The following is a 24,085-nucleotide window of genomic DNA, read 5'->3' as shown; positions in this document are numbered from 1 at the left end:
CTGTCTTTGATTGAACTTTTAATTAAAAAAAAAAAAAGCCTGAATCATGTCCTAGTTTATTATCTGTAATCAGCAGTCATCTGGAGGACAAACTCTGAAGTTCTCAAAGAGCGGGTGAATAATGTAAACTCACTACACCGGTATGTTTTAGCGCTTTCATGGCGAGTTTACTGTAAGTAAAAACTTTACGCTACTTTATATTAGAAATGGCAACAGCGGAAGATGAATGTCCCACAACAAGAAGATAGAGAAAAAGAAGAAGCTTATCGTCTTCACGGACTACAGACGCAAATTCTGAGGACTTATGCAGATCCCAAGTATAGATCAGCAGGTACTACTTTTTGCATAATTTTGCAAAACAAAACGCTGTATATCTTACCTTATACACACACCATAATAACACTCCAATGTTGAAGCACCGTACAATCCATCAAGCTTAGCGGCTTCATAGCTTACCAAAGTCCTACTAAAACACTTTGATGGATTTTTGAGCGCCGTGTGTAATGTTCTATATTTTCAATGGAACGCATCCAATTTTGGTGTTTACTTGACTCATATTGCAGTCTACACGTATCCCTTGTGTGACTGGCATCATATTGCAGTCGACACGTATCTCTTATGTATGACTGCCATCTACTTTTTTTCCCCCCCTTGGCCTCAGTCTGCACCCCCACTCCAGGGCCCAGGCTAAGACCGATTTTTTTTTAATTTTATTTTAATCTTCTATTCTTTTTTCCCATCCCCTCCCCCCGTTTACCTGTATGTCATCTTTTTTGTAAGGGGCGCTGGAAGCCGGCAGACCCGTCAGCGATCCTGTTCTGTCTCCCTGTAATGTTTGTCTGATCTTGAATGGGATTGTGCTGAAAATTGTAATTTTCCTGAAGGAACTCTCCTGACGGAATAAATAAAGTACTATCAAATATAATATAATCTAAACTACTGGTCACACTTATTACACCACGTACCGAATAAAATAGCTTTGAGATCGGTAAGCACAACCAGAATTATTCGTCATCAGGCGCACCGTCGATGTTTGAGAAAATGAAATGATTTTTTGAGTGCACCTTATAGTCCGAAAAATACGGTACATATTGGATGGCGCTCGCAGCTAACATGACTTTTTTTTGTTTTATTTTGCATATATATATTTTATCTTCCAGTTAGGATTTTTAAACCAACTCTGGTGTTAAAATCTTTGATTTGCTGTCCGCAAAGTCCACTTGATGTACTTCTTTGAAGCCCCGGAGGACAGGTGTCAAAAGGAGTGACCTTTAGCGCTTATCTTGTCCGTCTTAAAGTCGGCGGCAGGAGCCCCCGCGCCCGAGAGAACGCCAGATAACGTGGGGGAAAGAAGCTTGAAAAAAAAAAAGCCGAAAGATTGAGGGAGTTTATTTGAGCCAGCCACGTATAAACCCGAGGCTTTTGCAGTCTACACGTATCTCTTATGTATGACTGCCATCTACTGGTCACACTTATTACACCACGTACCGAATAAAATAGCTTTGAGATCGGTAAGCACAACCAGAATTATTTGTCATCAGGCGCACCGTCGATTTTTGAGAAAATTAAACGATTTTTTGAGTGCACCTTATAGTCCGAAAAATACGGTACATATTGGATGGCGCTCGGAGCTAACATGAGTTTTTTGTTTTGTTTTATTTTGCATATATATATTTTGTTATCTTCCAGTTAGGATTTTTAAACCAACTTTGGTGTTAAAATCTTTGATTTGCTGCCCGCAAAGTCCACTTGATGTACTTCTTTGAAGCCCCGGAGGACAGGTGTCAAAAGGAGTGACCTTTAGCGCTTATCTTGTCCGTCTTAAAGTCGGCGGCAGGAGCCCCCGCGCCCGAGAGAACGCCAGATAACGTGGGGGAAAGAAGCTTGGAAAAAAAAAAGCCGAAAGATTGAGGGAGTTTATTTGAGCCAGCCACGTATAAACCCGAGGCTTTTGCAGTCTACACGTATCTCTTATGTATGACTGCCATCTACTGGTCACACTTATTACACCACGTACCGAATAAAATAGCTTTGAGATTGGTAAGCACAACCAGAATTATTCGTCATCAGGCGCACCGTCGATTTTTGAGAAAATTAAACGATTTTTTGAGTGCACCTTATAGTCCGAAAAATACGGTACATATTGGATGGCGCTCGCAGCTAACATGACTTTTTTATTTTTTTTTATTTTGCATGTATATATTTTGTTATCTTCCAGTTAGGATTTTTAAACCAACTTTGGTGTTAAAATCTTTGATTTGCTGTCCGCAAAGTCCACTTGATGTACTTCTTTGAAGCCCCGGAGGACAGGTGTCAAAAGGAGTGACCTTTAGCGCTTATCTTGTCCGTCTTAAAGTCGGCGGCAGGAGCCCCCGCGCCCGAGAGAACGCCAGATAACGTGGGGGACAGAAGCTTGGAAAAAAAAAAGCCGAAAGATTGAGGGAGTTTATTTGAGCCAGCCACGTATAAACCCGAGGCTTTTGCAGTCTACACGTATCTCTTATGTATGACTGCCATCTACTGGTCACACTTATTACACCACGTACCGAATAAAATAGGTTTGAGATCGGTAAGCACAACCAGAATTATTCGTCATCAGGCGCACCGTCGATTTTTGAGAAAATTAAACGATTTTTGGAGTGCACCTTATAGTCCGAAAAATACGGTACATATTGGATGGCGCTCGCAGCTAACATGAGGTTTTTTTTTTGTTTTATTTTGCATGTATATATTTTGTTATCTTCCAGTTAGGATTTTTAAACCAACTCTGGTGTTAAAATCTTTGATTTGCTGTCCGCAAAGTCCACTTGATGTACTTCTTTGAAGCCCCGGAGGACAGGTGTCAAAAGGAGTGACCTTTAGCGCTTATCTTGTCCGAGAGAACGCCAGATAACGTGGGGGAAAGAAGCTTGGAAAAAAAAAATGCCGAAAGGTTGAGGGAGTTTATTTGAGCCAGCCACGTATGAACCCGAGGCTTTTGGGGCGTTTTAGTGTGAGCCACCCCCTACCCCCCCCCCCAAAAAATACACGTTTTACATTAAAATTTATACAGCAATAAACGGCTCGCCCGCAGCTACAACCTAATACAAAAATCTCCAGAAATTCTGACAAACACGATTAGGATCATAAAACAACAGGTTGTTGTATTTCCTCCCTTTGGGCGACTTTGACTCTCAGGAGCGTACTCACAACGAGATGAATTTCACTGATGCATTATTGGATTGGAAGAAGAAAAAGAAGAGTCCCAAATCTACTTCCGTATTAAAGTTGCGTTCGGATCGTTGCATACATCTGCTGGATGGGGCTGCAGCTTGTATATTAGTTTTGGTCCTCAAGTCATCGAACGATTAGTTTGTCGGATTAATCAAACCCTTCTGTCTAACTGACACTCATCGAGGGCGGACGCTGCCCTTTCCTCTCCCGTATTTCTCCTGCTTGCTTCTTTGTCTTGTCCTAACTTTTTTTTTGTTGCCTCTTTTTGCACTGCTCTCCAAATCAACATTATGAGTTGGGAAATTGTGTTAGATGTAAATATAAACGGAATACAATGATTTGCAAATCCTTTTCAACCCATATTCAGTTGAATATGCTACAAAGACAACATATTTTGATGTTCAAACCGATAAACATTTTTTTTTTTTGCAAATAATCATTAACTTTAGAATTTGATGCCAGCAACATGTGACAAAGAAGTTGGGAAAGGTGGCAATAAATACTGATAAAGTTGAGGAATGCTCATCAAACACAGGTGTGCAGACTAATTGGGAACAGGTGGGTGCCATGATTGGGTATAAAAACAGCTTCCCAAAAAATGCTCAGTCTTTCACAAGAGAGGATGGGGCGAGGTACACCCCTTTGTCCACAACTGCGTGAGCAAATAGTCAAACAGTTTAAGAGCAACGTTTCTCAAAGTGCAATTGCAAGAAATTTAGGGATTTAGGGATTTAGGGATCTTGTCCTAACTTTTTTTTTGTTGCCTCTTTTTCCACTGCTCTCCAAATCAACATTATGAGTTGGGAAATTGTGTTAGATGTAAATATAAACAGAATACAATGATTTGCAAATCCTTTTCAACCCATATTCAGTTGAATATGCTACAAAGACGACATATTTGATGTTCAAACTGATAAACATTTTTTTTTTTGCAAATAATCATTAACTTTAGAATTTTATGCCAGCAACATGTGACAAAGAAGTTGGGAAAGGTGGCAATAAATACTGATAAAGTTGAGGAATGCTCATCAAACACCTATTTGGAACATCCCACAGGTGTGCAGGCTAATTGGGAACAGGTGGGTGCCATGATTGGGTATAAAAACAGCTTCCCAAAAAAGGCTCAGTCTTTCACAAGAAAGGATGGGGGCGAGGTACACCCCTTTGTCCACAACTGCGTGAGCAAATAGTCAAACAGTTTAAGAGCAACGTTTCTCAAAGTGCAATTGCAAGAAATTTAGGGATTTCAACATCTACGGTCCGTAATATCATCAAAAGGTTCAGAGAATCTGAAAAAAATCACTCCACGCAAACAAACATTGAATGACCGTGACCTTCGATCCCTCAGACAGCACAGTATCAAAAACCAACATCAATTTCTAAAGGATATCACCACATGGGCTTAGGACCACATCTGAAAAAAAAACTGTCGCTACATCTGTAAGTGCAAGTTAAGGCTCTACTATGCAAAGCGAAAGCCTTTTATCAACAACATCCAGAAACGCCGCCGGCTTCTCTGGACCCTAGATCATCTACGATGGACTGATGCAAAGTGGAAAAATGTTCTGCGATCTGACGAGTCCACATTTTAAATTGTTTTTGGAAATATTCGACATCGTGTCATCCGGACCAAAGGGGAAACGAACCATCCAGACTGTTATCGATGCAAAGTTCAAAAGCCAGCATCTGTGATGGTATGGGGGTGCATTAGTGCCCAAGGCATGGGTAACTTACACATCTGTGAAGGCACCATTAATGCTGAAAGGTACATACAGGTTTTGGAACAACATATGCTGCCATGTAAGCGCCGTCTTTTTCATGGACGCCCCTGCTTATTTCAGCAAGACAATGCCAAGCCACATTCAGCACGTGTTACAACAGCGTGGCTTCGTAAAAAATAAAAAGAGTGCGGGTACTTTCCTGGCCCGCCTCCAGTCCAGACCTGTCTCCCATGTAAAATGTGTGGTGCATTATGAAGCGTAAAATACGACAGCGGAGACCGCGGACTGTTGAACGACTGAAGCTCTACATAAAACAAGAATGGGAAAGAATTCCACTTTCAAAGCTTCAACAATTGGTTTCCTCAGTTCCCAAACGTTTATTGAGTGTTGTTAAAAGAAAAGGTGATGTAACACAGTGGTGAACATGCCCTTTCCCAACTACTTTGGCATGTGTTGCAGACATGAAATTCTAAGTCAATTATTATTTGCAAAAAAAAAAAAAAGTTTATGAGTTTTAACATTAAATATCTTGTCTTGTCCGCAATCAAGTTCAGGTGCGTGGATCGCGCACCTGGGGACAATTAAGTTATCCTCTCTCACTGTATAAAAGGGCGGAGAGACGAGAAGGAGCCAGAGGGAAGCTGACGCTGAGAGAGAGAGAGAGACAGAGCACGAGAGAGGCGACGACACCCGAAGCAGAAAGGTAAGCGGAAGAACGAGCGGCAGACTGAGCAGCTAAAAAGCAGTCTTTATTGAAAAATAAAGAAGTCCCTAAGTCCTTCCTTGACGGTCCTTGGAACCCACACGACGGCTTGAGAAGTCTGTCACACTTGGATTGTTTCCCTGGCTTCGAAACTCTCCCGAAGGACAGTGCAGCGAATTCACAACAACTTCCCTTCTTGTCTCTCATGGACACACACATGTTGTTGACTTTGAACTAGCGACTGCACAACATCAAGGCCATGGAACAGAGACACAATGCAGGCTTACACAACCGGTAAGCGGTTTAGCTCGGTTGGTAGAGTGGCCGTGCCAGCAACTTGAGGGTTGCAGGTTCGATTCCCGCTTCTGCCAACCTAGTCACTGCCGTTGTGTCCTTGGGCAAGACACTTTACCCACCTGCTTCCAGTGCCACCCACACTGGTTTGAATGTAACTTAGATATTGGGTTTCACTATGTAAAGCGCTTTGAGTCACTTGAGAAAAAGCGCTATATAAATATAATTCACTTCACTTCACATACCCCACCCCACCCCAAATCCAACACCCTCCACCTACTCTGTGGCCTAGTGGTCAGAGTGTCCGCCCTGAGATCGGTAGGTTGTGAGTACAAACCCCGGCCGAGTCATACCAAAGTCGATAAAAATGGGACCATTACCTCCCTGCTTGGTACTCAGCATAAAGGGTTGGAATTGGGGGTTAAATCACCAAAAATTATTCCCGGGCGCTCCACCGTTCCTGCCCACTGCTCCCCTCACCTCCCAGGGGGTGGAACTAGGGGATGGGTCAAATGCAGAGGAAAATTTTCACAACAGCTAGTGTGTGTGACAATCATTGGTACTTTAACTTTAACTTTAAATCCCATAGGTGTGATGAAAGGATGGTCAGCGCCTGAGAGCTGCGGCCTACCACCATGACCCCGCACTCCCCCCCCTCTGTAGCTAGATATCTCGAGATGTATGTTGTCATATGTATATGTGCTTTGCTATGGAGGTTTTTTCCCACTCCAGACTGGGCCCCCTTAGAAGCCCACTCCAGATTGTATTTTTTTACTCATCCTTCCCCAACGTTTTACCTTTTTTCCCCCCCATCTTTTACGGGGCGCCTTGTGGCGACGCATCAGCGTTCCTGTTCTGTAAAACCCTGTACACCATTTGTTTGTCTAATCTTGAACGGGTTTGTGCTAAAACCATAGTTTCATTGTCCTTGTCCAATGCCAATAAAGACCTATTCTATCCTATTAATCAAGTTATTGGATAAAACACAATTTACTGCCTCAAAGCGTATTTCAGCGAAAACTAACTTTTTTCCGCATTTTGTTACGCAAAAGCCTCATTACAAGAATAAATCCATGCTTGTCCTCAAAATTCTACACACAATGCCCAAGAACAATAAAAAAAATCTCAATACCGATGAACATTACCCTTTCCATCCTTTGTAACTGAGCTCCTGTGTGGAACAATATCCCTTGTGGATCTATAAAGTTTGTCTAAGTCCAAATCCGGAGCTGTGGCTCACACATTTGTTCATTTTTGACTATTACCTCCTTTTTCAATATAAAAGTTGCTATCCTATTAGACTGGTGCCAAAAAAAACTAACCAAAAAATGGTACACATTTTCTGTTTTCATATTGGAAATGCAAACGCCCGCCTGCCAAACAACACTGTGAGAATTTAGTGAGAAGAAAAGGAAGAAATGAATGACTAACTTGAACATGTTCTTTCCGCGTTCTTCTTTCATCCATCTGGTCCTGCAGTCTGGACTCAAGTGACCATGCAAATCCTGTGGCCACTCATGAATATCTGCAAAGAATCAAACATAAGTTGGGGTGGGTGGGAAAAAAAAAAAAAAAAGGATGTCCTCCTTTTGACACATCACAAGGTGTCCATTGATCATGGAAACAGAACCCAGTGAGGAGCAGCTGGCCCACCTCATGCGGGTTGAATTCTGTTAGTTAAGGGTTATATTCTGGGTCGTTTGTATAATCACATTGAAAAAAATGGTCCATCCATCCACGGTATTCTTTCCACATCCCGCTTATCCTGTTATGGCTCACAGGCTGTGCAAAACGACGAAAGTAGTACTCTTTGTTGTGTTGGTAATATAATTTCCCTGTGGTTAGTGTTTTGGTTTTGATCCTAGCGCCACGCAACTTTCCGTTGCTAGGTAAACGGGTTTTACTTGTATAGCGCTTTTCTACCTTCAAGATACTCAAAGCGCTTTGAAACTATTTCAACATTCACCCATTCACAGACACATTCTAAAAATGTGTAAGTTATCACACAACTATGATGCTTAAAGGCTGTGGCTATAGTTGTTATCAATTGTGCTGAAGTTGTACTTTTCCATCTGTGCAAAGCGAATCGTTTCGTATCAGTGTTTGTGTCCAGAATCGGCCTGCTGACTGCCAGGGGCAAACATCGAGTGCCGTGACGCAGACAGAGCAGAGACAGGGCAAAATCACGAGTAAAAGTGCATTTGCATTTCATTATTAGTCATATATTGTGTCTAACTGGGGCTGCTGAGATTACCCTCCCTTCCTTCAGTGGCAGCCTCAGTGATGTAACCAGGGACCTCCCAAATAAATAGAGGAGCACGTGGGCAGGACTTTAGAGCGTAGGTTGTTTTCTGTAACTAGAGTACAGCCCAAACGTCTCTCCTCATTGAGCCAAATTGAACTCTGTCTCTGCATGATTCATTGCTTCTTGTCTGTTTGATGGATGTCATCGGTGTTTGAACCTGACAAATTCACACACTGATGGCGGGAGCTGCCATGCAAGGCCCTAACCACCACCCATCAGGAGCAAGGGCGAACTGTCTTGCTTCAGGACACAACGGATGTGACGAGGTTATAATAATAATAATAATAATAGATTTTATTTGTAAAAAGCATTTTACATTGAGCAAACAACCTCAAAGTGCTACAGTGTATTAAGTAAAATTAATTAATTAATTAATAAAAAGATGATAAAAAATAAATACAAATAAAACTAGAACAGCCTAATAGCTAGAAGTAGTATGCATATGTCTAAAGGACGGCTTTTTTAAAAAGAAGGGTTTTGAAGCCTTTTTTAAAAGCATCCACAGTCTGTGGTGCCCTCAGGTGGTCAGGAAGAGCTTTCCACAGACTGGGAGCGGCGGAGCAGAAAGCCCGGTCTCCCATTGTTTGTAGCTTTGTCATGTGAAGTGCAAGTATTCTCTAATGCGACTATTGGTCATACGCCATGTGCCTCCCATACATATATACGTTTTGGTTTTACTTGCTTGCAGTTTTCTGTATGACATGCATCAAGGCGGGCACAAGGACCATCCAGGATGGACCAGCCTGTCCACACCCACAAAGAACCCAGTAGAGAAATGTTAAACACTTATGTTAAAATACTGAACAGATGTTTACTTTATCCCAGTAAACATCCGTTCAGTACTTTAACATAAAAGTGTTTGATTGCGAAGCTTTAAAAGCCACAAAATGCAACGCCGGCTGAGTAACAACAACATGAACGTTGCACGGAAAATTTCTCTGCCAGTTTCTGCATCCCACAGGGATTCTTCTTTTGTGTTTCTGCACCTGCGGTTTCCCACACAAGGTTGCAACACTGTTAGTCAACACTGTCTGCTCTCATTTTGTCGCACATTTGACCCTCTGATGTTCTGTCTACCTACACTCTCTCCTCCTCCTATCTAGGCCTGCTGTGTGTGCCGCAAAATGCAATGCACGGTATTAAATTTGCTTTTTTTTAAAAAATATTTTCGTAACAATTTTCTGCATCCACGTAATAAAAAAAAAGCAGCTGCCTGTCATTGACAAATTGATCCGACTGGAACGCAGGATAGAAACAAACATGCTCGTATCTTCAATCTTAGGTTTGTGAAACATTTCCGCCCCTTTGGGTCCAGACTGAATGCACCGCCTCGGGTTAACTGAGGCCATTAAACGCAACACTCTCAGTCACGTCAGACACGTGCAATGTGAGCATTTCCCACCTCGACGAGGCCTCTTGCAGCGGGTGTTTCAGCTTAAACCGCCCAAACACGAACAATGGCAATGAAGTGTAACATAGACACGTATCTTTGCCCCTTCACTGGTATTTCCACTTTTCGTTTTCCAAGCTGGAAGCAATTTCTGTCATGTAGGTTTGCCAAATCTCTTTCTCCCCCCAATTCTCTGATCGTATCCTGTACTATAGAACTTTACACACAAACACACACGCACATCATATACATATTTAAAAAAAAAAAATATTGTTTCACTTTCCCAAGTCCTCACTAATAGCATCTTCATTGTGTATCAAAACTGAGCATCGTTTTCTTTATAAAGGTTGAATTATCAGCATTCTTCATTACAGAACAGGTGTGTCCTAACTAATATGGACCTTGTTGGCCCGCAGCTTATTCTAAAAATGATAAAGTCCATCCATCCATCATCTTCCGCTTATCCGAGGTCGGGTCACGGGGGCAGCAGCCTAAGCAGGGAAGCCCAGACTTCCCTCTCTCCAGCCACTTCGTCTAGCTCTTCCCGGGGGATCCCGAGGCGTTCCCAGGCCAGCCGGGAGACATCGTCTTCCCAACGTGTCCTGGGTCTTCCCCGTGGCCTCCTACCAGCTGGGCGTGCCCTAAACACCTCCCTAGGGAGGCGTTCGGGTGGCATCCTGACCAGATGCCCGAACCACCTCATCTGGCTCCTCTCGATGTGGAGGAGCAGCGGCTTTACTTTGAGCTCCTCCCGGATGGCAGAGCTTCTCACCCTATCCTACCCGTGATCTTATCCTTTCGGTCATGACCCAAAGCTCATGACCATAGGTGAGGTTGGGAACGTAGATCGACCGGTAAATTGAGAGCTTTGCCTTCCGGCTCAGCTCCTTCTTCACCACAACGGATCGATACAACGTCCGCATTACTGAAGACGCCGCACCGATCCGCCTGTCGATCTCACCATCCACTCTTCCCTCACTCGTGAACAAGACTCCTAGGTACTTGAACTCCTCCACTTGGGGCAGGGTCTCCTCCCCAACCCGGAGATGGCACTCCACCCTTTTGCGGGTGAGAACCATGGAGGTGCTGATTCTCATTGCCACCACAAATACGTTGGAAATTCTAAAAAAAGATATTACTTTTTAGGTGGTGGTATGCACCAACTAGGGTTGTACCGATACTAATAGGTAGGTAGGTAGGTCTTTATTGTCATTGCACAAGTACGACGGAACTTTGTTTTCAGCACAAACCCGTTCACAATAAGACAAACAAACAGTGTACAGCAGGGGTGTCGAACTCAAATACAGAGTGGGCCAAAATTTTAAACGGAACAAAGCCGTGGGCCAATGTTGAACAGATTAACCTTTTAATAGGGACCCAAACAACTTTTGCATTAAATTTTGAACAAGCAAGGCTTATATAACTTTATAGTGACATGCAAAATAGTTTCAAATAAACATAATTAAATAAAAATATCAATGGCACATCAAATTATATATTGTAGCGTCGCAGAAGTGTTAGTGCTGCAAGGGATTCTAAGTATTCGTTCAGTTGTGTTTCGGTGCGGATGTTCTCCCGAAATGGGTTTGTCATTCTTGTTTGGTGTGGCGCATATTTGTAACAGCGTTAAAATTGTTTATTCAGCCACCCTGAGTGTGACCTGATCAAGCATGCCTTGCATTAACTTATGTGTGTCTAAAATACGCTTATATTGTGTGACTAGGACGGCACAATGTTTGTATGTAGGAAAAGCAGACGTGATGCAAGGTTGTAGAGAAGGCCAAAGGAAGTGCCATTAAAACAATATTGTTGTCCGGGTGGAAATCGGGAGAATGGTTCCCCCGGGAGATTTTCAGGAGGGGCACTGAACTTCGGGGGTCTCGGGAAGGTTGGCAAGTATGAGGATTAGCGGTGTTAGAGCGGCATCGCCGCTGTATAATACCGGCAGGCCAACTGTAATGTTTAATTTGATATTGCCTCAAGGGCCAAATGAAATTACACAGCGGTCCAAATCTGGCCCGCGGGCCAGAGTTTGACACCCATTGTGTACAGGGTTACAAAATAGGAACGCTGATGGGTCGCCATGAGGCGCCCCGTAAAAGATGTGAAAAAGGTAAAACGCTGGGGAAAAAGATGAGTAAAAAAATACAATCTAGATTGGGCTCCTAAGGGTTGGAGGAAAAGTGGACGTGACGACAGGCTGTCCTCACTCATGTCCGGCTTGGAAATCGGGAGAATTGTGTTCCCGGGAGATTTTCGGGAGAGGTACCATGAATTGATTAACGTGGACCCCGACTTAAACAAGTTGAAAAACGTATTCAGGTGTTACCATTTAGTGGTCAATTGTACGGAATATGTACTGAACTGTGCAATCTACTAATAAAAGTTTCAATCCATCAATCAATCGAAGTACTGAAATATGGGAGTCTCCCAGAAAATTCGGGAGGGTTGGCAAGTATGCTCAGCACACACTTAGAAACCCTGCACACCTCCACTGACACTGAATAGACAAAGAGTTGATTTATTCTTTACAACCTGAGCTGTAACAAACTGTGCGAGTTTACTAGTTAAACAAAGATGCCAAAGCTATCAGCGGGAGTTCATAAACTATAAACAGAATCAGCTATTTAACTTCTAAGTATGTTTGTACCCAGAGAATATCAAGGTCTTGATTTATGTGGGTGGTCAATAAAGATTTTGTGCGAGACGTTGGGATATTCCACTCTGCACTATGCTCCTGATTGAATGCTTGTATTGATATAGTGAGTTCCTACGTGTGTTACATTCTGATCTCCTGAAATGCATTGACCCAGAAAAAAGATTGTATTGAAGGCATAAAAATGGGGATTCCGATATCCTGGTTTGCATTTCTGATTTCCCTACAAGCTCTATCTGTCCACTCAAATTCTTTCTATGGATTTTGTCTGAGTCCTGTACTCTCTCGGCGGAGTTCACGATTGTCATGTTTGATTCGGTCAAAAGCTGCGCTGGTGAATTTGCTCTGCTTGTATACGGTTTGTTTGGTCCAGTGTGAACCGAGATCATTTGGAAACCTTGCCGACTCAAACCAGAGACTCCTGTGGGGTTTGGTTCACTTTAGCCGAAACGTGAATACAACAAAGACCAAAGACAACAACCTGTGTGAAGTTGTCCCTCACAAAACTTTGTTGAAATAGTCTCATTCGTTTGTGCTGGTTTGTGCAGTTGACGGTCGCTTCAGGATGCGGCGTTTTGTGGGCGGTCTTATTTACGTGGCTCACCTATGACTGTGATGTCTGCTGGGCATCGTGATGCGGGTGCGTTCTTCCAAAGATGCAGATCGGGCTCGAACACAGCGTAAGGGTAAGAAAATATAGATGTATTAAAACTTAGACTAGGAAACAGAAAACTTGCACAAGGCAGAAAAGGCAAAACCAACAGAACTAGCATGGGAGCTGGAAAAAACTAAAGGCATAACGCGGAAGCTAGCGAGTACGAAAACTGGATATCGGGAATCAGGGACGTCACTGTTGTAAAAAACAAACTTACGAAGCGAGGACGAGTGAACGGACAAGGCAGGCTTAAATACAGACAGTGATTACAAACAGGTGTGAGTCAAAAACAAGAGGCTGGTGACACTAATGCGTGACTATAGCAACAGAACAAACAGGAAGTGCCACCAGGAACTAAGGAAGTCAAACACCAACAGAATTCCATACAAAGACGAAACCAAAACCAGAATAAGACAACGACAGCGTCTTCTCCCCGTCATCTTTGTTGTAGCGGTGTAGCGTGCAAGGATGGGAGTGGAAGAAGTGTCAAAAGATGGAGCTAACTGTTTTAATGACGTTCAGACTTTACTTCAATCAATAACGGAGCAGCTTCTCCTCATCCGTGGCTCACTAGTGCAACATCAATGGCAGAAATGTGTTACGTGAAAAAACGTTCAACCGGAACTCTCTAATAACTAAAGTTCCTTGGGTGATTTACGTAAACTCACCACACCGGTAGTTTTTAGCTCTTCCATAGCGAGATATAAGTTACAACTTTCACTATTTTATTTTAGAAATGGCAACAGTGGAAGATGAATGTCCCATGACAAGAAGATAGTGAAAAGGAAGAAGCTCATCGACTATGTTACAGGCATGGACTACAGTGGCGGACTTGCGCAAATGTTCAGGATTTATGCAGATCGCAAATACAGATTAGCACATCTTTTTGATGACGTTTAATCAATGTAAAATTGTGAAGTTGATTTGACCATAGAATTTTGGTCATTTCCCAAACAATATTCTACAACCCAAAAACAACGTTGAAACAACATTTCATTTTTGACCACGTTTAATCAATGTTGGGTTCTGACGTTGACTTGACCATTGAAATTTTGGTCATATTCCAACCATTAACCTACAACACAAATACAACGTTGAAACAACATGCTTTTTGACGACGTTTAATCAATGTCAGGTTGTGAAGTTGATTTCCCGAACAATATTCTACCACACAATCACAACGTTGAAACAACATGCCTTTTTGACCACGTTTAATCAATGTTGGGTTATGACATTGATTTTGTCAGAGTTAGTTGGTGACGAACCCCAAGATGCAGAGAAAGAGGCAGTCATTTTGCAGGTAAACATGATTTAATCTTTAAATACTACAACAAGAACAAAACAAAAAGGGTACAAACAAAAAGCGCGCACCAGGCAGATAAACTTGGCTACGAACAAACAAACTTGGAAGCAGGGAACAAAAGACAGTACGCTACAAACCGCTACCAAATATAGCTTACCGCAACGCTGCATTGACACGACATGACAGGTAGCAACGACAATAATCCAGCACAGGCTGAATGAGAAGGCAGGTTGAAATAGCAGCTGACTGATTGACACCAGGTGTGGCCAGGTGCCAATCAGCCACAGCTGGGGGGACACAGCACTCAGGGATGAAACACAGGAAACCGACAAAATAAGAACGCTGAGAAGAAATAAAGACAGGAAACAAAGACACATGCAGAGGAAAAACTAAAACACAACCATACTGTCAGGGACGAACCTGACAGATTTATCCATTGAATTTTGGTCATTTTCCAACCATTAATCTACAACCCAAATACAACATGCCTTTTTGACAACGTTTAATCAATGCTGGGTTCTGACGTTGATTTAACCATAGAATTTTGGTCATTTCCCAAACAATATTCTACAACACAAATACAACGTTGAAACAACATGACTCTTTGACGACGTTTAATCAATGTTAGGTTCTGACGATTTGACCATTGAAATGTGATCACTTCCCAACCAATATTCTATAACACAAATACAACGTTGAAACAATATGCTTTTTGACGAGGCTTAATCAATGTCAGGTTGTGAAGTTGATTTGACCATAGAATTTTGGTCAGTTAACGAACAATATTCTACCACACAAATACAACGTTGAAACAACATGCCTTTTTGATGACGTTTGATCAATGTTGGGTTCTGACGTTGATTTGAACATTGAATTTTGGTCATTTCCCAACCATTAACCTACAACACAAATACAACATGCCTTTTGACGACGTTTTATCAATGTTGGGTTCTGACGTTGATTTGACCATAGAATTTTGGTCATTTCTCAACCATTAGTCTACAACACAAATACAACATGCCTTTTGACGACGTTTTATCAATGTCAGGTTGTGAAGTTGAGTTGACTATAACATTTTGCTCATTTCTCGAACAATATTCTACCACACAAATACAACGTTTAAACAACATGCCTTTTTGATGACTTTTAATCAATGTTGGGTTCTGACGTTGATTTGACCATTGAATTTTGGTCATTTTCCAACCATTAATCTAAAACACAAATACAACATGCCTTTTTGACAACGTTTAATCAATGTTGGGTTCTGACGTTGATTTGACCATAGAATTTTGATCATTTCCCAAACAATTGTCTACAAGACAAATACAACGTTGAAACAACATGACTCTTTGACAACATTTAATCAATGTTAGGTTCTGACGATTCGACCATTGAAATGTGGTCATTTTCCAACCAATATTCTACAACACAAATACAACGTTGAAACAACATGCCTTTTTGACAACGTTTAATCAATGTTGGGTTCTAACGTTGATTTGACCATAGAATTTTGGTCATTTCCCAACCATTAATCTACAACACAAATAAAACATGCCTTTTGACGACGTTTTATCAATGTCAGGTTGTGAAGTTGAGTTGACTGTAGAATTTTGCTCATTTCTCGAACAATATTCTACCACACAAATACAACGTTGAAACAACATGCCTTTTTGACGACGTTTGATCAATGTTGGGTTCTTACGTTGATTTGACCATTGAATTTCCGTAATTTTCCAACCATTAATCTACAACACGAATACAACATGCCTTTTTGACGACGTTTAATCAATGTTGGGTTCTGACGGTGATTTGACCATAGAATTTTGGTCATTTCCCAACCATTAATCTTCAACACAAATACAACATGCCTTTTGACGACGTTTTATCAATGTCAGGTTGTGAAGTTAAGTTGACTATAGAATTTTGCTAATTTCTCGAACAATATTCTACCACACAAATACAATGTTGGAACAACATGCGTTTTTGACTACCTTTAATCAATGTTGGGTTCTGACGTTGATTTGACCATAGAATTTTGGTCATTTCCCAACCAGTAGTCTACAACACAAATACAACGTTGAAACAATATGCTTTTTGACGAGGCTTAATCAATGTCAGGTTGTGAAGTTGATTTGACCATAGAATTTTGGTCAGTTAACGAACAATATTCTACCACACAAATACAACGTTGAAACAACTGCCTTTTTGACGACGTTTAATCAATGTTGGGTTCTGACGTTGATTTGACCATTGAATTTTGGTAATTTCCCAACCATTAATCTACAACACAAATACAACATTCCATTTGACGACGTTTTATCAATGTCAGGTTGTGAAGTTGATTTGACCATAGAATTTTTGTCATTTCCCGAACAATATTCTACCACACAAATACAACGTTGAAACAACATGCCTTTTTACGACGTTTTATCAACGTTGGGTTCTGACGTTGATTTGACCATAGAATTTTGGTCATTTCCCAACCATTAATCTACAACACAAATACAACATGCCTTTTCACGACGTTTTATCAATGTCAGGTTGTGAAGTTGAGTTGACTATAAAATTTTGCTCATTTCTCGAACAATATTCTACCACACAAATACAACGTTTAAACATGCCTTTTTGATGACTTTTAATCAATGTTGGTTTCCTTACGTTGATTTGACCATTGAATTTTGGTCATTTTCCAACCATTAATCTACAACACGAATACAACACGCCTTTTTGACAACGTTTAATCAATGTTGGGTTCTGACGTTGTTTTGACCATAGAATTTTGATCATTTCCCAAACAATTGTCTACAAGACAAATACAACGTTGAAACAACATGACTCTTTGACAACATTTAATCAATGTTAGGTTCTGACGACTCGACCATTGAAATGTGGTCATTTCCCAACCAATATTCTACAACACAAATACAACGTTGAAACAACATGCTTTTTGACATCGCTTAATCAATGTCAGGTTGTGAAGTTGATTTGACCATAGAATTTGGGTCAGTTAACGAACAATATTCTACCACACAAATACAACGTTAAAACAACAAGCCTTTTTACGACGTTTTATCAATGTTGGGTTCGGACGTTGATTTGACCATAGAATTTTGGTCATTTCCCAACCATTAGTCTACAACACAAATACAACATGCCTTTTGACGACGTTTTATCAATGTCAGGTTGTGAAGTTGAGTTGACTGTAAAATTTTGCTCATTTCTCGAGCAATATTCTACCACACAAATACAACGTTTAAACAACATGCCTTTTTGATGACTTTTAATCAATGTTGGGTTCTGACGTTGATTTGACCATTGAATTTTGGTCATTTTCCAACCATTAATCTACAACACGAATACAACATGCCTTTTTGACAACGTTTAATCAATGTTGGGTTCTGACGTTGATTTGACCATAGAATTTTGGTCATTTCCCAACCATTAATCTACAACACGAATACAACATGCCTTTTTGACAACGTTTAATCAATGTTGGGTTCTGACGTTGATTTGACCATAGAATTTTGGTCATTTCCCAACCATTAATCTACAAAACAAATACAACATGCCTTTTGACGACGTTTTATCAATGTCAGGTTGAGAAGTTGAGTTGACCATAGAATTTTGCTCATTTCTCGAACAATATTCTACCACACAAATACAACGTTGAAACAACATGCCTTTTTGATGACGTTTAATCAATGTTGGGTTCTGACGTTTATTTGACCATAGAATTTTGGTCATTTCCCAACCATTAATCTACAACACAAATACAACATGCCTTTTTGACGACGTTTTATCAATGTTGGGTTCTGACGTTGATTTGACCATAGAATTTTGCTCATTTCCCAAACAATTGTCTACAAGACAAATACAACGTTGAAACAACATGACTTTTTGACAACATTTAATCAATGTTAGGTTCTGACGATTCGACCATTGAAATGTGGTCATTTCCCAACCAATATTCTACAACACAAATACAACTTTGAAACATGACTCTTTCACGACATTTAATCAATGTTAGGTTGTGAAGTTGATTTGACCATAGAATTTGGGTCAGTTAACGAACAATATTCTACCACACAAATACAATGTTAAAACAACATGCCTTTTTGACGACGTTTAATCAATGTTGGGTTCTGACGTTGATTTGAACATAGAATTTTGGTCATTTCCCAACCAATAGTCTACAACACAAATACAACGCTAAAACAACATACTTTTTGATGACGTTTCTTCACTTGGTCATCTCCCAACCAACAACGTGGATCTAACGTTGGACATCAATTTACAAACAACTATTTTGCGACGTTGCTTCAAAGTCAGTTTTAAAGGACATGTACGTGTAATGAACATACTTGCCAACCCTCCTGATTTTCCCGAGAGACTCCCGAATTTCAGTACCTCTCCCGAAAATCTCCCGGGGCCACCATTCACCCGAATTTCTCCCGATTTCCACCCCGATATTGGGGGCGTGCCTTAAAGGCACTGCCTTTAGCGTCCTCTCTCACCTGAAAAGGAGACTGTTATATATGTCTCCGTTATCCATAGGTTTTTCTATAACCCATAAAGTAGGCAGGCACGGAGTTATTTCTCCACGTGTTTATTCCAGCCGGCACGTTAAAACACTGACACACAACATCCGGATTCCCATCATGCATTGCTTCAAAACTACGGCAAGTAGTAATGTCCAAAAACATAAGAGAGACGAAGCAGAAAAACGAAGAAGAGACATGGCGACGACAAGCAAGAAGAAGAAGTATGCTTGCAAGTTCCAAAATGATTGGAAAAAAATTATTTAAATTCATCCAGAACAGCTTAAAGGGGAAGGGGTATGCTGCCTGCCAATTTTGTAGATCAGGCTTCTCCATTGAACACTGGTGGCCGAACGGATATACTCAATCATGAACGGATTATTTATATATATAAGAAATACTTGAAAATATATATACCTCCTGAATTTGGATGTCTCAAGGTTGGCAAGTATGATTGTAGCATATTCAATTGAATGCACTACAAAGACAACATATTTGATGTTCAAACTGATAAAAAAATGTTTTTTTGCAAATTATCATCAACTTTACAATTTGATGCCAGCAACACGTGACAAAAAAGTTGGGAAAGGTGGCAATAAATACTGATAAAGTTGAGGAATGCTCATCAAACACTTATTTGGAACACCCCACAGGTGTGCAGGCTAATTGGGAACAGGTGGGTGCCATGATTGGGTATAAAAACAGCTTCCTAAAATATGCTCATTTCACAAGAAAGGATGGGGCGAGGTACAACCCTTTGTCCAAAACTGCGCGAGTAAATAGTCAAACAGTTTAAGAACAACGTTTCTCAAAGTGAAATTGCAAGAAATTTAGGGATTTCAACATCTACGCTCTATAATGTCATCAAAAAGTTCAGAGAATCTGGAGAAATCACTCCACATAAGCAGCATGGCCGGAAACCAACATTGAATGACCGTGACCTTAGATCCCTCAGACAGCACTGTATCAAAAACCGACATCAATCTCTAAAGGATATCACCAAATGGGCTCAGGAACACTTCAGAAAACCACTATTCGTCGCTACATCTGTAAGTGCAAGTTAAAGCTCTACTATGCAAAGCGAAAGCAATTTATCAACAACATCCAGAAACGCCGTTGGCTTCTCTGGGCCTGATATCATCTAAGATGGACTGATGCAAAGTGGAAAAGTGTTCTGTGGTCTGACCAGTTCACATTTCAAATTTTTTAGGGAAATATTCGACATCGTGTCATCCGGACCAAAGGGGAAGCGAACCATCCAGACTGTTATCGACGCAAAGTTCAAAAGCCAGCATCTGTGATGGTATGGGGGTGCATTAGTGCCCAAGACATGGGTAACTTACACATCAGTGAAGGCACCATTAATGCTGAAAGGTACATACAGGTTTTGGAAAAACATATGCTGCCATCTAAGCGCCGTCTTTTTCATGGACGCCCCTGCTTATTTCAGCAAAACAATGCCAAGCCACATTCAGCATGTGTTACAACAGCGTGGCTTCGTAAAAAAAGAGTGCGGGTACTTTCCTGGCCCGCCTGCAGTCCAGACCTGTCTCCCATGGAAAATGTGTGGCGCATTATGAAGCGTAAAATACGACACCGGATACCCCGGACTGTTGAATGGCTGAAGCTCTACATAAAACAAGAATGGGAAAGAATTCCACTTTCAAAGCTTCAACGATTAGTTTCCTCAGTTCTTTATTGAGTGTTGTTAAAAGTAAAGGTGATGTAACACAGTGGTGAACATGCCCTTTCCCAACTACTTTGGCACGGATTGCAGCCATGAAATTCTAAGTAAATTATTATTTTATGAGTTTGAACATCAAATATCTTGTCTTTGTAGTGCATTCAATTGAATGTGGGTTGAAAAGGATTTGCAAATCATTGTATTCCGTTTATATTTACATCTAACACAATTTCCCAACTCATATGGGAACGGGGTTTGTACACTGCACATTGTCCTCCGTGAGATATATTTCCATCAGAAAATGCATCTCCTTTAATCACGCTGCAGCAAAGCCAGGAACAGACAGAGCTGCATTTTTTACTTTATTTGATTCCATTATTCTAATTGACTTTAACCTGCAATCAATATTTACAGCATAGACAAAACAAAGGGGATGACGATCTAAGCATTTCCCTCCTTCACGGCTCCATCCACCCTTTCTTGCGCGTTGTTCGCACAATATGCCACCATGCAGGATGACAATAAGTCAAAACGACGGGTATTTTTGGAGTTTTGTTTTTCTTTTAATAAGGAGAGAAGAGTTTGGTGAAGGAGAAGGAACAGCGGAGAAATCCAGTCTCCAGAGTGCGTGAAAGGCCAACGGCCCACGCTGGGATCCCATCTGGCCTTTTTGCTCAGTGTGTGTGTGTGTGTGTGTGTGTGTCCGGGCGACTGGGAATGTGTGCCAAAGTGTGACATGATCCCTTTACATGTGTTGGTGCACGTCAGCACCAAGCTGCTCGGGCGCGGGTTTTGATGGACGCGCCTGCAAGATTGCGTTCGCTGGCGGAGCCGTGCGTCCGCGGGTCTGCTGCGTTCGTCCCCGTCCACAAAGTTGGAGGATTGAAGGAGTGTGGCGGCCCTCGGGCGCCGCGCGGGGTGTCATTGCCTGACCCGTGTGCAGGGAGCGATGTAGGTCATTGAGGGCGCATCTGCGATACTAACGCAACACAACCAGGTGCCGTCAACCCCTAAAAAAAAGGGTTGATTTGCCTTTGAAGATTTTTCAAATTCTCCTAACCACTAAATTTCTTATAACCTATGGATAAATTTTTCGAACACTGTAATTTTTCCCCCTCAAAACTCGACAGTGCGCCTTAAAGGGGAACATTATCACAATTTCAAAAGGGTTAAAAACTATTAAAAATCAGTTCCCAGTGGCTTGTTTTACTTTTCAAAGTTTTTTTCAAAATTTTACACCTCCCGTAATATCCCTAAAAAAAGCTTTAAAGTGCCTTATTTTCGCTATTTGCGATGCGACTGTTCATTTCCCTGTGACGTCATACAGGGCTGCCAATACAAACAACATGGCGGTTACCACAGCAAGATATAGCGACATTAGCTTGGATTCAGACTCGGATTTCAGCGGTTTAAGCAATTCAACAGATTACGCATGTATTGAAACAGATGGTCGGAGTATGGAGGCAGATAGCGAAAACGAAATTGAAGCTATTGAGCGAATAGCTATTGACGCTATTCGGCCATAGAATGGGTGTACCTAATGAAGTGGCCCATAGCATGGCTGCCTTATTAGCATTGTCGGTAAAATGTGCGGACCAAACGATCAGGACTTTCACATCTTGTGACACTGGAGCAACTTAAATCCGTCGATTGGTAAGTGTTTGTTTCGCATTAAATGTGGGTATCAAGTTTCAAATGTACATACAGCTATTGAAATAGCATGTTAGCATCTATTAGCATAGCATGTTAGCATCGATTAGCTGGCAGTCATGCCGTGACCAAATATGTCTGATTAGCACATAAGTCAACAACATCAACAAAACTCACCTTTGTGATTTCGTTGACTTAAACGTTGCAAATGCATCTGCAGGTTATCCATACATCTCTGTGCCATGTCTGTCTTAGCATCGCCGGTCAAATGTGAAGACACTCTGGTACATTCAATGGGGGTCTGGCGGCAGATTTCTTGCCAGTGGTGCAACTTGAATCCCTCCCTGTTAGTGTTGTTACACCCTCCGACAACACACCGACGAGGCATGATGTCTCCAAGGTTCCAAAAAATAGTAAAAAAACCGGAAAATAACAGAGCCGAGACCCGGTGTTTGTAATGTGAAATTGAAAATGGAGGGTGTGTTACCTCGGTGACGTCACATTCTGACGTCATCGCTAAAAGACCGGTAAACAGAAAGGCGTTTAATTTGCCAAAATTCACCCATTTAGAGTTCGGAAATCGGTTAAAAAAATATATGGTCTTTTTTCTGCAACATCAAGGTATATATTGACGCTTACATAGGTTTGGTGATAATGTTCCCCTTTAAAGGCCTACTGAAATGAGATGTTCTTATTTGAAGGGGGATAGCAGGTAGATTCTATGTGTCATACTTGATTATTTCGCGATATTGCCATATTTTAGCTGAAAAGATTTAGTAGAGAACATCCACGATAAAGTTCGCAACTGGAGAAAAGCCCTGCCTCTACCGGAAGTTGCAGATGTTGATGGTTCCTCATATATTCACATTGATTTTAATGGGAGCCTCCAACAAAAACAGCTATTCAGACCGAGAAAACGACAATTTCCCCATTAATTTGAGCGAGGATGAAAGATTCGTGTTTGAGGATATTGATAGCGACGGACTAAAAAAAAACAAAAAAAAAAACACGATTGTAATCTCTTTGCATTGAGACGGATTCATATGTTTTTAGAGACATTTACTAGGATAATTCTGGGAAATCCCTTATCTTTCTATTGTGTTGCTAGTGTTTTAGTGAGTTTAACAGTACCTGATAGTCGGAAGTGTACCTCCACGGCCGGGTGTTGACGCGCAGTGTCTCGGGGAAGTCGACGGCAGCTTTATGGACGGCACAAGCTCAGCTGATCTCCGGTAAGAGGCGACTTTTTAACCACAATTTTCTCACCGAAACCTGCTGGTTGACATGTAGTCGGGATCCATGTTCGCTGTGATCCATACTAAAGTTTCACCTCCGTGAATTTTAAACAAGGAATCATCGTGTGTTTGTGTGGCTAAAGGCCAAAGCTTCCCAACTCCGTCTTTTGTACTTTGACTTCTCCAATAATAATTGAACAAATTGCAAAAGATTCAGCAACACAGATGTAACAAAATACTGTGTAATTATGCCGTTAAAGCAGACGACTTTTAGCTGTGTGTGTGTGCAGCGCTCATATTCATAACAGCCTGTGACGTCACGCGTACACGTCATCATTACGCGATGTTTTGTTGAAATTTAAAATTGTAATTTAGTAAACTAAAAAGGCCGTATTGGCATGTGTTGCAATGTTAATATTTCATCATTGATATATAAACTATCAGACTGCGTGGTGGGTAGTAGTGGGTTTCAGTAGGCCTTTAAAGGCCTACTGAAATGAGATGTTCTCATTTAAACGGGGATAGCAGGTCCATTTAAGTCTCACCTTAAAACTCATCTGTATACTCTAGCCTTTAAATAGACCTCCTTTTTAGACCAGTTGATCTGCCGCTTCTTTTCTTTCTCCTATGTCCCCCCCCCTCCCTTGTGGAGGGGGTCCAGTCCGATGACCATGGATGAAGAACTGGCTGTCCAGAGTCGAGACCCAGGATGGACCGCTCGTCGGGACCCAGGATGGA

At 41.4% G+C, this 24,085-nt stretch overlaps 1 long non-coding RNA gene across 1 annotated transcript in view; it reads right to left on the bottom strand.

Annotated features, from left to right (window-relative positions):
- Positions 1 to 24,085, bottom strand: part of LOC133569736 (uncharacterized) — a 126,057-nt gene that overhangs the window by 29,154 nt on the left and 72,818 nt on the right. Inside the window, exon 3 of the long non-coding RNA XR_009809868.1 lies at positions 7,363 to 7,456. This is a non-coding gene — a long non-coding RNA (uncharacterized LOC133569736). The remainder of the gene's footprint in view (positions 1 to 7,362; positions 7,457 to 24,085) is intronic.

The sequence above is a fragment of the Nerophis ophidion genome, linkage group LG15, assembly GCF_033978795.1.
Source record: "Nerophis ophidion isolate RoL-2023_Sa linkage group LG15, RoL_Noph_v1.0, whole genome shotgun sequence".
In the NCBI taxonomy this organism is placed as follows: Eukaryota; Metazoa; Chordata; class Actinopteri; order Syngnathiformes; family Syngnathidae; genus Nerophis; species Nerophis ophidion.
This window is presented reverse-complemented; position numbering and strand designations above follow the sequence as displayed.